Source organism: Manis javanica, chromosome 1, assembly GCF_040802235.1.
Source record: "Manis javanica isolate MJ-LG chromosome 1, MJ_LKY, whole genome shotgun sequence".
Lineage (NCBI taxonomy): Eukaryota > Metazoa > Chordata > Mammalia > Pholidota > Manidae > Manis > Manis javanica.
Window position 1 is genome coordinate 107,362,494 of NC_133156.1, and position 14,979 is coordinate 107,377,472.

At 39.1% G+C, this 14,979-nt stretch overlaps 1 long non-coding RNA gene across 2 annotated transcripts in view; it reads right to left on the reverse strand.

Annotated features, from left to right (window-relative positions):
* Positions 1 to 10,908, reverse strand: part of LOC108383524 (uncharacterized) — a 242,378-nt gene extending 231,470 nt beyond the window's left edge. For both annotated transcript variants that reach the window (XR_012130020.1, XR_005062363.2), the window contains exon 1: positions 10,729 to 10,908. This is a non-coding gene — a long non-coding RNA (uncharacterized lncRNA). The remainder of the gene's footprint in view (positions 1 to 10,728) is intronic.
* Between the last annotated feature and the right edge of the window lie 4,071 nt (positions 10,909 to 14,979).

Consider the following 14,979-nt stretch of genomic DNA (forward strand, 5'->3'; position numbering starts at 1 on the left):
GTATGACTGAATGAGGTTCCATGTTTGAATTTTGAGTTATCAAACATGGGAGGTTTTACAAAAGTGCCATGTATTTTCAATTAAGCTCTCAATTTTTTTAAGTTCTTAATATTTTAGAAAAATTAAGTCTACAGGTATTCACTAAAAATTATTTTAATCTTTCATTCAAATTTCTCTCCCCCCAAACCACAAACAGGTGAAAGAATGACAATGTGTTTTATCTCCTCATTTTTCTCTCCTTCCAAGAACTATGAATAGGGAAATAGACCAACAGTGAATGGAAGGAGCCCCACATAATTTATCATCTGAATAATCAAAACTAAGTAGTAGTTCTCCGAAGGAATTAGGGTCCCTGTAGTGGGTGAGGAGAATCCTCTGTTTCTACACAACCTTTCTTGATTAGAAGAATCTCTACTCTATGAAACCATAAGCCTGACAACGCACAAGTCTAACAGTATTGGGGACCACTTGAGGCCATCAGTGGTCTTAGGCAAACCACTTGATCACTTTGGGCCTCAGTTCCCTCATCAGGAAAGGGCTTGATTTATTTATTTACTTTTTTATTAAAGTATCATTGATATACAATTTTATGAAGGTTTCACATGAAAAACATTGTGGTTTCAACTTTCACCCATATTATCAGGTCCTCACCTGGTCTACTGCTGTCACTGTCCATTGGTGTAGTAAGATGCTATAGAGTCATTACTGTCTTCTCCCTGCTGTACTGCCTTCCCCGTGACCTACCTATATTGTGATTGCTAATTATAGTGCTCTTTAATCCCCTTCTCCCTCCCTCCCGACTCACCCTCCCCATCCCTTTTTCATTGGTAACCACTAGTCTCCTTTCAGAGTCTGTGGGTCTGCTATTATTTTGTTCCGTCAGTTTTGTGTTGTTTTTAAACTCCACAAATGAGTGAAGTCATTTGGTACTTGTCTTTCTCTGCCTGGCTTATTTCACTGAGCATAATACCCTCCAGCTCCATCCATGTTGTTGTAAATGGTAGGATTTGTTTTCTTTTTATGGCTGAATAATATTCCATTGTGTATTATGTACCACCTCTTCTTTATCCATTCATCTACTTATGGACACTTAGGTTGCTGCCATATCTTGGCAATTGTAAATAGTGCTGCAAAAACATAGGGGTGCATATTATGTCTTTTTGAATCTGGGATCTTGTTTTCTTCAGGTAAATTCCTAGGTGTGAAATACTAGGTCAAATGGTATTTCTATTTTTAATTTCTTGAGGAACCTCCATATTACTTTCCACAATGGTTGAACTAATTTACATTCCCACCAGCAGTGTAGGAGGGTTCCCCTTTCTCTGCATCCTCACCAGCATTTGTTGTTGCTTGTCTGTTGGATGTTGGCCATACTAACTTGTGTGAGGTGATATCTCATTGTAGTTTTAATTTGCATTTCCCTGATGATTAGCGATATAGAGCATCTCTTCATGTGCCTGTTGGCCATCTGAATTTCTTCTCTGGAGAATTGTCTGTTCAGATCCTCCACCCATTTTTTAATTGGGTTATTTTTTGGGGGGGGGGGTGTTAAGGTGTCTGAGTTCTTTACATATTTTGGGTGTTAACCCCTTATCAGATAAGTCATTTACGAATATATTCTCCATATTGTAGGATGCCTTTTTGTTCTGCTGTTGGTGTCCTTTGCTGTACAGAACTGTTTTAGTTTGATGTAGTCCCACTTGTTCATTTTTGCTTTCCTTTCCCTTACCTGAGGAGATATGTTCAGGAAAAAGTTGCTCATGCTTATATTCAATAGATTTTCACCTTTGTTTCTTCTATGAGTTTTATGGTTTCATGACTTAGATTCAGGTCTTTGATCCATTTCAAGTTTACTTTTGTGTATGGAGTTAGACAGTAATCTAGTTTCATTGTCTTACATGCAGTTTTCCAGTTTTGCCAACACCATTTGTTGAAGAGGTTGTCTTTTCCCCATTGTTCATGGCTCCTTTATTGTATATTAATTGCCAAATATGTGTGGGTTTATATCTGGGCTCTCTATTCTGTTCCATTGATCTATGGATCTGTTCTTGTGCCAGTACCAAATTGTTTTGATTACTGTGGCTTTGTAGTAGAGCTTGAAGTTGGGGGTCATAATCCTCCCCCAGCTTTGTTCTTCCTTCTCAGGATTGCTTTGGCTATTTGGGGTCTTTTGTGGTTCCATATGGATTTTAGAACTATTTGTTCTAATTCTAAGTTCATTGAAGAATACTGTTGGTATTTTGATAGGGATTGCACTGAATTTATAGATTGCTTTAGGCAGAATGGTCATTTTGACAATATTAATTCTTCCTATCCATGAGCACAGGATGTGTTTCCATTTATTGGTGCCTTCCTTGATTTCTATCATGAGTGTCATGTAGTTTTCAGGGTATAGGTCTTTCACCTTCTTGGTTAGGTTTATTCCTAGGTATTTTATTCTTTTTGATGCAATTGTAAATGCAATTGTTTTCCTGATTTTCTTTGTGCTAGTTCATCATTAGTAAGCAGGAATGCAACAGATTTCTGTGTATTAATTTGTATCCTGCAACTCGGCTGCATTCAGTTATTAGTTCTGTTTTTTGGTGGAATCTTATCATGTTGTCTGCAAACAATGACATTTTAACTCTTCCTTAGCAGTTCAGATGTCTTTATTTCTTTGTGTTGTCTGTTTGCCATAGCTAAGACCTCCAGTTCTATGTTGAATAAAAATGAGGAGATGAGTATCCTTGTCTTGTTTCCAATCTTGGAGGAAAAGCTACCATCTTTTCGCTGTTAAGTATGATGTTGGCTGTGAGTTCATCGTATATGACCTTTATTATGTTGAGGTACTTACCCTCTACACACATTTGTTGAGAGTTTTTATCATGAATGGCTATTGAATTTTATCAAATGCTTTTTCAGCATCTATGGAGATGATATGAGATTTTGTCCTTCTTTTTGTTGATGTGTTGTATGACACTGATTGATTTCAAATATTGTAGCATCCTTGTATCCCTAGAATAAATCCTACTTGATCACGATGGATGATCTTTTTGATGTATTTTTTAATTCAGTTTGCTAATATTTTGTTGAGTATTTTTGCATCTATGTTCATCAGAGATATTGGTCTATAATTTTCTTTTTTGTGATGTCTTTGTCTGGTTTTGGTATTTAGAGTGATCCTGGCCTCAAAGAACAAGTTTGGAAGTATTCCCTACTCTTCTACTTTTTGGAAAACTTTGAGGAAAATAGGTATTAGGTCTTCTTTAAATGTTTGATAAAACTCAGCTGTGAAGCAGTCTGAATCAGGTGGTTTGTTCTTAGGTAGTTTTTTTTTATTACCAATTTGATTTCATTGCTGGTAATTGTTCTGCTCAGATTTTCTGTTTCTTCCTGTGTCAGTCTTGGGAAGTTGTATTTTTCTAGAAAGTTGTCCATTTCTTCTAGGTTATCCAATTTGTCGGCATATAATTTATCATAGTATTCTCCAATAATACTTTTTATGTCTCTTGTTCATAGTAATTTTTTCTTTTTAATTTCTGATTCTGTTTATGTGTGTACACTCTCTTTTCTTCTTGTTTAGTCTGGCTATGGATTTATCTATTTTGTTTATTTTCTTAAAGAACCAGCTCCTGGTTTCATTGATCTATTGTTTTATTTTCCTCAATTTTATTTATTTCTGCTCTGATCTTTATTATGTCCTTCCTTCTACTGACTTTGGGCCTCATTTGTTCTTCTTTTTCTAGTTTCATTAATTGTGAGTTTAGACTACTCATTTGGGATTGTTCTTTCTTGAGGTAAGCCTGTATTGCTATATATGTTCCTCTTAGAACTGCCTTTGTTGTATCCCACAGGTTTTGGGCTTTTGAGTTGTTGGCATTTGTGTCCATATGTTGCTTGATCTCTGTTTTAATTTGGTCATTGATCCATTGATTATATAGGCACATGTTGTTAAGCCTGCATGTGTTTGTGGGCTTTTTGTTTTCTTTGCATAGTTATTTCTAGTTTCATACCTTTGTGTTCTGAGAAGCTGGTTGGCATAATTTCAATCTTTTTTAATTTACTGAGGCTCTCTTTATGGTCTAGTATTTGATCTATTCTTGAAAACATTCTATGTACACTTAGAAAAATGTGTATCCTGCTGCTTTTGGATGGAGTGTTCTGTAGATGTCTGTTAGGACCATCTATTCTAATGCATTGTTCAATGCCTCTGTCTCGTTACTTATTTTATGTCTGGTTGATCTTTTTTTTGGAGTGAGCGGAGTGTTAAAGTCTCCTAAAATGAATGTGTTCCATTCTGTTTTCCCCTTTAATTCTGTTAGTATTTGTTTCACATATTTAGGTACTCCTATATTGAGTGCATAGATATTTATTATGGTTATATCCTTTTGTTGGACTGATCCTTTTATCATTATGCAATGTCCTTCTTTGTCTCTTGTTACTTTCTTTGTTTTGGAATCTATTTTGTCTGATATAAGTACTGCTACTCCTGCTTTTTTCTCCTTATTAGTTGCATGAAATATCTTTTTCCATCTCTTCACTTTTAGTCTGTGAATGTCTTTGAGTTGGAAGTGAGTCTCTTGTAGGCAGGAAATAGATGGGTCTTCATTTTTTATCCATTCTGTAACTCTGTCTTTTGATTGGTGCATACAGTCCATTTACATTTAAGGTGATTATCAATAGATATGTATTTATTGCCATTGTAGGCTTTAGTTTCATGGTTATCAAAGGCAGCTTCCTTACTATCTAACAGTCTACTTAACTCACTTATCATGGTATTTCAAACACAATCTAGAGGTTCTTTTTTTTCTCTCCTCTTCTTTTTCTTTTTCCTCCTCCACTCTTTATATATTAGGTGTCACATTCTGTACTCTTTGTGTATTCTTGACTAACTTTGTGAGTTGATTTAATTTTGTATTTGCTTAGTAATTAATTGGTCTACTTCCTTTACTATGGTTTTATTTTCTCTGATGACAGCTATTTAGCCTTAGGAACACTTCCATCTATAGCAATTCCTTTAAGACAGACTGTAGAGATGGTTTGTTGGAGGTGAATTCCCTCAAATTTTGCTTATCTGGAAACTGCCATGCATCTTCAGTTTAATCCCTGCTTCAAATTTAAATGATAATCTTGCCAGATACAGTATTCTTGGTTGGAGTCCCTCCTGTTTCACTGCATTAAAATATATCTTGCCACTCCCTTCTGGACTATATAAAGTTTCTGCCAAGAAGTTTGATCATTGCCTGATGGGCTTTCCTTTGTACATGATCTTTTTTCTCTCTCTGGTTGCTTTTAATACTCTCTCCTTGTTGATCTTTGCTATTTTAATTATTATATGTGTTGGTGTTGTCTTCCTGGGATCTCTTGTGTTGGGAGATCTCTTCACCTCCATGGTCTGAGTGATTATCTCCTTTCCCAGATTGGGGAACTTTTCAACAATTATTTCCTCAAAGAGACTTTCTATCTCTTTGTTTCTCTCTTCACCTTCTGGTACCCCTTAATGTGAATATTGTTTGTTTGAATTGTTCTCACAGCTCTCTTACTATTCTTTCATTCCTAGAGATCCTGTTTTCTCTCTGTACCTCAGTTTCCTTGTTTTCCTATTCTCTAATTTCTATTTCATTTACTGTTTCCTCTCTGTCATATAATATGCTTTTAAATCCGTCCATCATGTTTCATTTCAGATATTGTATTTTTCAAAATTATTATCTCCTTGTTGAAGTCCTCCCTGAAATCTTGAATATTTTTCTGTAGCTCCATGAACATGTTTATGACTTATTTTAAAATCTTTATAAAGAAAATTGGTGATTTCAGTTTCACTAAGCCCTTCTGCTGGTGTTTTTTTCTTCCAATTTTGTTTGGACCAAATTCCTTCACCATTTCATTTTTTTAGTGTTTCCTATTTGGAATAATAACTTTGTGTAGGCGGTGCCCTCTAGTGCCCAGAAGCTCAATTTCCTATGAGGGAACCCCAGCTGTTGGTGAGCAGTGGGTTGGTGCCTTTATGTCTTGCTGGTAAAGTGAGATGTGTGGGCCATCAGTTGCTTGCACATGGGAAAATACTCTCTGGAGCTGCCATGCATCTGCAGCAATGGCGGGGGTCACAGATGAGTGGAAATGGCACCTGCCAGGAGGAAAGAGCTCTCCTGGCAGGGTTTCCTGTCTTCCCAGCTGTTAACACCTCCCTCGATTGCCAGTTCCAGTGGACTATGCAAGCAGGGAGGAGCCTCTGTGCTATGCCCCTGTAGCTGCCATGGCCAGGGCCACCCTCCTGCTGGCCTGGCATGATGGCAGGGTGGCACATGAGCAGGATGTGATGCTGCCAGGAGGAAGGGGTGGCAGGCTATATACCACAGTGGGGAGCCTTGAGGCTGCATTGCCAGCCAGGGGATGGAGCATTTGAAGCTCCTGATAATTCCCAACCTGGGCTGCTGGGCTGAGTATTCCAGGAAGGTTTAGTCCATCTTCCCTTTCTCCTAAGCAGAGAGTTCTATGTAATTTTTGGCCCCTTTAGCACGTTTGTCACTACTGAGTAGTCTTTCAAACTGCCTGCCTTTCTTTTGTCCCAGGTGGCCAATTGTGTGTACCTGTTCTCCACAAACAGCTGGAACTTCAATCTCTCTGAGTATTCTGCCCATCTTTGCTTTCCAACCCCACTAATCTCCAGAGCACCATGTAATGTAGGTTCAAGTTCCAGGAGCAGATTTCCAGGGCTGGGTGTTCTACAGTCCAGGGCTTCTACTCCGTCCCTGCTCTACTCCTCTTCCTCCCACCTGTCAGCTGGGCTTGGGGAGGTCTTAGGTCTCACTGGACTGCAGCTTTGTCACTTTACCCTTTTCTGTGCAGTCTTCTCTTCTTTCTCAGATATAGGAAGTCTGTTCTTCAGTCTTCAGGTTGCTTTTTCAGGATTAGTTGTATCTGCTGTAGTTTTGTGTGTTATATAATTTTGGGAGGAGGTTTCTGTCTCACTTCTCACACTGCCATATTTTTTCCACTAGTTTTGAGTTATTTATTTTTAAGGACCCTAATTATCTGAATTCTATGTCACAACCTTTGGGTGCCAGTTTTATAATGAGTTTACTATTCTACTTTATGGGAAGAATTATGAAATTAAATTCTCTCATATGTTCCCTTTGATTACCTACCAATGGGAAAATGTATTATTTTGCAAATGTAGTGGTGAAGCAGAGATAGTGCTTATGACTCTATATGTGCCTTAAGAAAGAGAAATTCATTTTCATTCCAGTGTTTCCATACTACTGAGCTCCTTTATGGCTCTTAGAATCACCACATAATACCTCTGATACAGGAAATATGTAGAAATGTATATGCCATCACCAATAAATGACTGGAAAACACTGTCATTCTATATCACTCTGGTTCTTTGCAGCTTTTTAAGATGCCACAGCCTTAGAGAAACAATCACTTATTATGTTTATGGTGTTTTTTTGGTGTGAAGGCAGCCACAAGATAACTTTTAGTCCTACCAACCCAGAAATGCCTTGATGTTCCTTGTATGTTCTAGACTTATGAAGGGAAATATGTTTCTACACCTAAGGAAAATGAGAGGATCTCCTCCCAGACCAACCCCTTTATAAACCAGCATCAATCACAAACAATTCATGACCACTTAACTTTTCAAAGCAGTTTTCTTTAATCATACATTATCACTGGTGCCATGAAACAATGGCCATCTGGATCCTTTGAAGTTCCACAGACATTCTTATCTCCCATCACCAAAGTCTTGCATTTTCAGAATACACCATATTTACAATAAGAAAATTTGAAAATTCACTGTAGGTGACCATTATCATAAGGAGTAGATTTCCCCAGCACCAAAGAATAGGTACTAATTGAAGTAGGTCAGAGGATCTCAGAACTTCAATAACTGTTAATTTTGTTCACAAAATGTATGCCTTTAACTGGCCAACTGACCAAGGTCAAGACAAGCCAGGCTGATTCATGGCCAATGTCCTGGAGACCCCTGGACACTGATACTGGTATTGTATTCTACTGGCTTCCGGACTCTTGATTCACTTTGGAATTTTAGCCCAAACACTTGTTCTTTGGATATATTGTCTAACGCTAACATTCAGCTCTCATCTCTAGACACAACTTGACACTCAAATTGAAGCCTTGTTCTACTGTAGATCACTAGGGTAGTAACTTTCCTGATCTAATCCAAGCCCCAGATCCTATTCCAATGACGGGTCCTTTGTTGTGTGCTTTGGCAGGATTTGTCTGGTTCTACTTATGGGAGTGGCCCCAGTACAACAGCCAACAGGCTAAGGGACACTCAGCCCATAAAGGCTATGGCTAGGCATTAGGCTAAATCTATGGAATCTGTACATGACAGAGGAAAACATAGTCTTGCCATAAATGGAGCTTTATGAACAAGTTCTGTCAATTTGCCTAATGTGCATTTGGCATATAGTTTTAAAAAAAGAAAGGAAGGTAAACAGACTCATATCTGTCCCCTTACTAAATATTTATGAAACCAGAAATCATCACACATTAGTAGTTCTCAACTTTCACATACTCTAGAATCACTTAAAGAGTTTTAAAAAATCCTGATCCTGGTTCCCAACTACAGATTCACATTTAATTGGTTTAGGAAGCACCCTAGCTACAGAAATATTAAATGTTCAACTCTAGAGTTCAGTGCTTCTTAACATTCAGTTTGCATAAGAATCACTTGGTTATCTTGTTGAAATACTGATTCTGATACAGCAGGTCTGCAATAAGATTCTGCACTGATTCTTCATTTTAACATGCTCCCAGGAATGGCTGGTGTTAGAGGTTCATGAGCAACATTTTGAGCAGCAAGAGGGAAACTAATCCCTAACACCTAAGAAGCAACTCACTGTATTTGTTAAGTTGATTTTTCTACCTGTATGTGGCTGGCTCACAACAAAAGCCAATGAAGACCCACCTTCTCCATTCTCCACTTTAGTTTATAAACTAATTTCATGGACATGAACATTGCAATGCTTTAGACTCATCCCATCCCTAATTATTGTTACCTCCACCCCCTTCTCCCTAATAGCTATCTCAACTGCTCCCACACTATCTGGCTGAGAGTATCTATAGACGAAACTCTCTCACTGCTTCTCTACAAACAGAGAGTCCTCCAAAGCCAAATTGAAATAAACCAAGAATATTTATTGGTAAAAGACTATGGGAAAATGCAATGAAGTACAAGACATCACCCCTACCCATCCTTATTGCCTGTTGACAAAGCTTGTATAAAAAAACAGGGCTTACAATTCAGAGAAGTGTTCAAGGTCAAATGAGTGGTGCTGAAAGCAAGTGGTGTATGGGAGGAAAGTTGAAAAATGTCAGTGTACGCTGGGTGATTAGGGATAGGGTGGGAAATGTAAGAGAGTCACAAGGGAAACTTCTACAACTCAAAATAGAAAGGGAGTGGGCAAATGGGGAGCATCCCAGAACTATTACAGGGAGGAAAAAATCAGCACTACCATAGGACAGAGGCAGGAGAACCCAGGCAGAGATCAAGGATAGTGAGAAAACCATGTTAACTAGGACAGAAAGAAAAACCAGAGTTTACTAAATTCCTGTCTTTTGAGGCCTAGATTTCTTTAGGGCTGGTACTTGAAATGTGATGTCATGTTGAAGGATAATGGGATACCATGGATACTCAGAGCTTTTAAGTCTACACATATCAGAGTTTTATATAGTAATAGCAATACCTAATAGTAAACTGTGCACTGTCTATATGCCAGGCACAGTTTGAAGTGCTTTACATATAAATACCTATTTAATCCTCACAATGACTCTATAAAGTAGGTACTTCTATCATCATCACTGGAAATAACCTACATAAAAACTGGTTTTGTAATTGTGTCCACTCTTTCAATTTCCAATGTCAAAATAGTGAATCAGCAAATCCTGATTCTACAGATGTAAAGTTTCCAGTGGCTCATTTGTTCACCAGGTTCCAAATACACGTTTGCAAAAGTAAAGAATCTGGCTAAGATTAACCTGGGGGGTTACAATAGTAAATGAAACATTTATAGGCAGCTGGGTAGGTGAACACTGGTCACTGGTAGAGAAAGAGTGGTAGAGAGATAAACTAATAATCCCTGACATTGGCATAGCCCTTGTATTACCCAAAATTGTTTCACATATCTTATCTTCCTATATCTTTATAATAATGATATAAAATAGGAAGGGCACTTCTCTACATTTTATGGAAAGTGAAACCAAGATTTAGGGAGATTGGGTGATAACCTTATGTGTGTTTATGACTAAATAAGGACTCACATTGGATCTCTTGACTTGAATCCTATGTCCTTATACTATGGCATGCATGATGGTATTTTTTATGCCTGCATTCATTTAATAAATATGATATATAAAGGTACCATACTGGTTCTAGTCCTTAAGTATATATAAACAAAGGTTATAACCCTCAATAATTCATAGTTCAAGAGAAACCATAAGCAGGTAACTACACAATCACATCTCAGTGTAGTAAGTGTTAATGGTTAATGGTTCTGGATTAAATGTTTGTGTCCCACCCTCCCCCCACCAAAAAGTTCACATATTGAGAGCTAATCCTGTCTATGATGGTATTTGGAAGTGAGGCCCTTGGGAGGTGATTAGGTCATGAGGGTGGAACCCTCATTAATGTGATTAGTACCTGTATAAAGAGACCCTAGAGAGCTTCCTCTCCCTTTTAGTCATGTGAAGACACAGCAAGAAGACAACCAGGAAGAGGGCACTTACCAAATAAGCTGGTGCCTTGATCTTGGACATTACAGCCTCCAGAATGGTGAGAAATAAATTTCTGTTGTTTATAAGCCACCCAAGTGTATGATACTCTGTTACAGCAAACAGGACAACCTAAGACAATTAACAGAAAAGCATGTTAAAAATACCACTGGGACTCATCAAGCACTTAACCAGCCAGGAAGCTTGCTAGGCAAGACTTGGAATTATGGGTAGTGAAAGGGGAATTTGGTCAGTAAAGGCTTCCCCTGAAAGATGATACCTGAAGGACATGTCCCAGTTAGCTAAGATAGGAATTAGGAGCAGAGAAAAGATCATCTGGGGCAGAAAAAGCAGAATGTGCACAGGCAGTCACACAGCAAGACAGAATGATCTTTCTGCAAATTACTTCATAAACTCCTCAGATTGTTACTTCCCTAAAAGGATTAGCTCTACTGTCCAGATCTTTCTTCAATGGAAAACTTGTCCCCACTGCTTAGAGAGCTGTCAGCCGTAGCTTATAGCTGTCAAACCCTTCAAGAACTGCCTCAGCTGTAGAGCTCCTTCACCCAAGATCATGCCCCATCTCCCATTCTGGCCACTTGACCAAGAGCTAAAGTGAACTTGCAGCATAACCAAGCCAGGAACATACTTGCCTAATAAGGGAAGAAAAGGTATTTTCTCAGTATACGGGACTTAGAATCCTGGCAAGGACCCCAAGAGATAGTGCAAACTCACTTCTTTGCACCTGACTCTCAACTTTGTATAGAAGAAATAGCCCAAGTTTGGAATACATCTATGAACTCATGGGACATAGCAAATGGATTGGCAGGCTGATTAGGGTCCGAAAAGAGAAAAACAGATCAGGGACAAGGAAATCCAGGATAGAGGCATATGCATGAACATGTGGGATTGGGTACACAGTATGAAAATCTTTGTCATATGATCAAGCCCATCATGTAGCCCCCAACACAGAAGAGGTACTGAACAACCATGCAGCCAAAACAACTGAGCCAATTAACATCAGCCAGCCTCTGTCACTGTCACCCCAAAGCTGATGCAGGAACAGAGTAGTGGAAGTGATAAGAATGAAGGCTGTACATGTGCCCAAAAGCATGGGTTCCCCTTTACCAAGACTAATTTAGCCACTGCTGCTGCTGAATGTTCAACCTGCCAGACCCCCATTAACTCCCTGTTAAGGCATCACCCTCTGTGGGGACCAACTTGCCATTTGGTTTGCTTGTATTGCTAGCAAGGCCTTAACCAGCACCACCATCCAAGGGTTTATGGAGTGTTTGACCCACTGTCAGGGACCTCACATAACACTGCATCAGGGGAGCTTACTCCAGGAGCAAAACAGATGTGGTAGTTGGCCCATAATTATGGGGTCCTTGGGGTATATATTATACTTCCCTACACAGAAGCTAGTAGCTTAACGGAACACTGGAATATCTTTCTGAAGGCACAATTACATTTCCAGCTCATGATTTACCATGATTTGGCATGATGAGGTGTTATACTCCAGGACAAGTTTACCATTTCAGTCAAAGACCTTCATATGGTACTAGGTATTCAATAGGAAAAACACATGGCTCTAGGAATTAAGCAGTAGGAACAAAAGTGACCCCATCTCCCAACTCTACCAATGACCTCCTTGAATAATTTGTGCATCCCTTCTCTGCAACTCTGGGTTCTGTGGGTTTAGAGATCCTGGTTCTCAAAAGGAAATCACTTCTGCCAAAGGATATGGTAATAATCCCACTGTGTTATAAACTCTGACTACAGCCTGGACATTCAGGCCCCTTGTATCAAGGGACAAGCTAACAAGAAGTGGAGTCATTAATTTGGCAGGGCAACTGATCAATAATCAGATAGTAGGGGTGCTATTACACAATGGGGCAGGGAGGAATAAGTCTGGCAGCCAGGTGATCCACTTGCGTTCCTCTTGCCTTCTCCAACCCAGCTATGATGGCAATCAGCTGTCAGCCCCTTCAGGGTTGCCTCAGCTGCAGAGAGCCCAGAGGGCAAGGTTATGCCTGTGCCAGATGCCCACATCTGATGACTGATTGATACGGTAATATAAAGTCCAGGCCATCTTGGTCCAGCTCAGGACAACCCTGAAGGACCATCCTAGTTCTGGAGATCCCTGTGTACATGATCAAAGAGGTTGTTGGGTCTGTGCCCCAGCTCAACACCTCTTTCTCCCCTATCCTGTTCCCTTCTCCAGCCCTTCACAGGCCGTGGTTCCAAGAACACTCCATAATAACTATTCTAATACTCTAAACTCCATCTCAGAGTTTCTCAATGTAACCCAAACAGCAATAGCTGAAAATGGAGAGAGAAGTAACAAATTCTGTCATTTGCCTATTTGGGAAAGAAAGTACTTTTTATTTACAGTGTTTGTGTAGGGTGTTAAAGGACCAAGAGTTAAGTGATTTCATGGAAGTAAGGAGGGAATGAAGTTGCCCAGGCTTTATATTCCTCTCCACTAGATATTCTGCCAAGATACAGGAGTGAGGAGTGAGGGTGAGGAGTGGAATGTGGTAGCAGGAAAGAGAAAAAATGGCTATGTGACCAATGCTATATATTGTGTAAATCTACTGGTTGTCCTGAAAGGTACCCTACAAAACTTTCTTGGTTTCTGCCCAACCAAGACTCAGCAAAAGGCTTTTACTTGGGATGGAGAAGAGATTGCCCTGGTCAGCCCAGAGTAAGATCTACCATTTAGATAGAAGAGACAGAAACATGTCCTTTCCTCCCTGCTGACAGCTCTCAGAGGCAGCACTTGACCCCAGAGGCCCCAGAGACCCGGAGAATCACAAGATCGTGAATAAGCAGGCACGGGAAATTGTGCAGCCAAGGATGCCTTGATAGGGATTATAGCTGGCCAGATTTCCAGCCCAAATGACCATAAACTAGGCAGACAAGTAGAATACTAAGGACAGAAGGAAACCTTCAAATGTTTATGTAACTTTCTAGAGGGGAAGAGTTTGCTGATTCTAGGAAGGGTGGGCCCCCAAGGTTAGCTGCCACACTCGGGTGATTACTCTGAGCCTTTGGAAATTCACCTTCAAAATTCCTTGTGTGAGTTTTAAGGCACAATAGGCAATTCATACATTTCCTCCCAGAGGACCTGGCACATGTGACTGTCTCCTGAGAAAAGCAATTATCACCTGGAGGTGGTCTATCTGAAATACTCATCTCTAATGCTGATTTAAAGGAAGTGGCCCATGTGACTGTCCCAGGAGGCTAATCACAAGATTGGGAAATAGGTCATTGTGAAGAAGTTTTACAATATGCTTCTCAGTAAAGCACACACACACCACTTCAAAACCCAGTAAATATTTTCCTAAATTCTCTCATTTTCGTTTATTATTTTCATTGCAATTTCTAGGCTGGAAGAGTTTCTATCATTTCATTATTATCATCTTTAAACTCATTTCTTTCAAGGCTGATATTATATTTACTTTCAATTACATAATACACAGAGTTATCCACACTCAGGTGGCTCCTAGAAAAGGCATATTCTTGATTTGCAAGGTGGACTCTTTAGAAATTATATTAGAGTTGAAAAGCAACACTGAAATCATGGTGGTCCAGAAATCGAGAGACAATGGTTCAGAGTGTTTTCTCAGGAAGCAGAAATCCCATTTCTGCCTATTCCCTTTCTGTATGGTTCCAGTCTAATGTTGCCTTCTCCATGAAGTACTCCACACCAATGTAAGTCAGAATAAATCTCTCATGGCTTTTCTGCATAGCACTTATAATAGTCTGCCTGTTTGTGACTACCTCCCCACTTCCTCAAAAACAAAGACCATTCTTCTATGTCTCGCATATCTTAGACTTAGAGCACCTTGCATATATTAAGTATTGTACATGTATTGTTGAAATGAATCAATGCAATGTAATTATGTTATAGGAATAGTTCCTCCAAAAGATAGAAGAGTAGGGAATAGGAAGACATACTAACTCTTGTTTTAAGAAAAGACTTAAAGCAGCTCTCAAGATTTCTGTCTAATCACCAGATGTAAGCAATTGGCCTAAATTTACTACAACTTTTTAATTCAAAATCACATGCTTGTTTTACACCTGTTTTTTAATAGAGAAAACAGGAAAGATGAAGATGGTAATGTTTGTGAGATAGTCTAAGTTCCTTTCATGAAAGTCTTCAAATATTGCTTCTTTATTGGAAATAAAAATCAGTTTCTCCTGAAGGATAGTCACATCCATAGAAGCAAATGGAAAGGTGAAGTTTTGGGGGAGCTGATA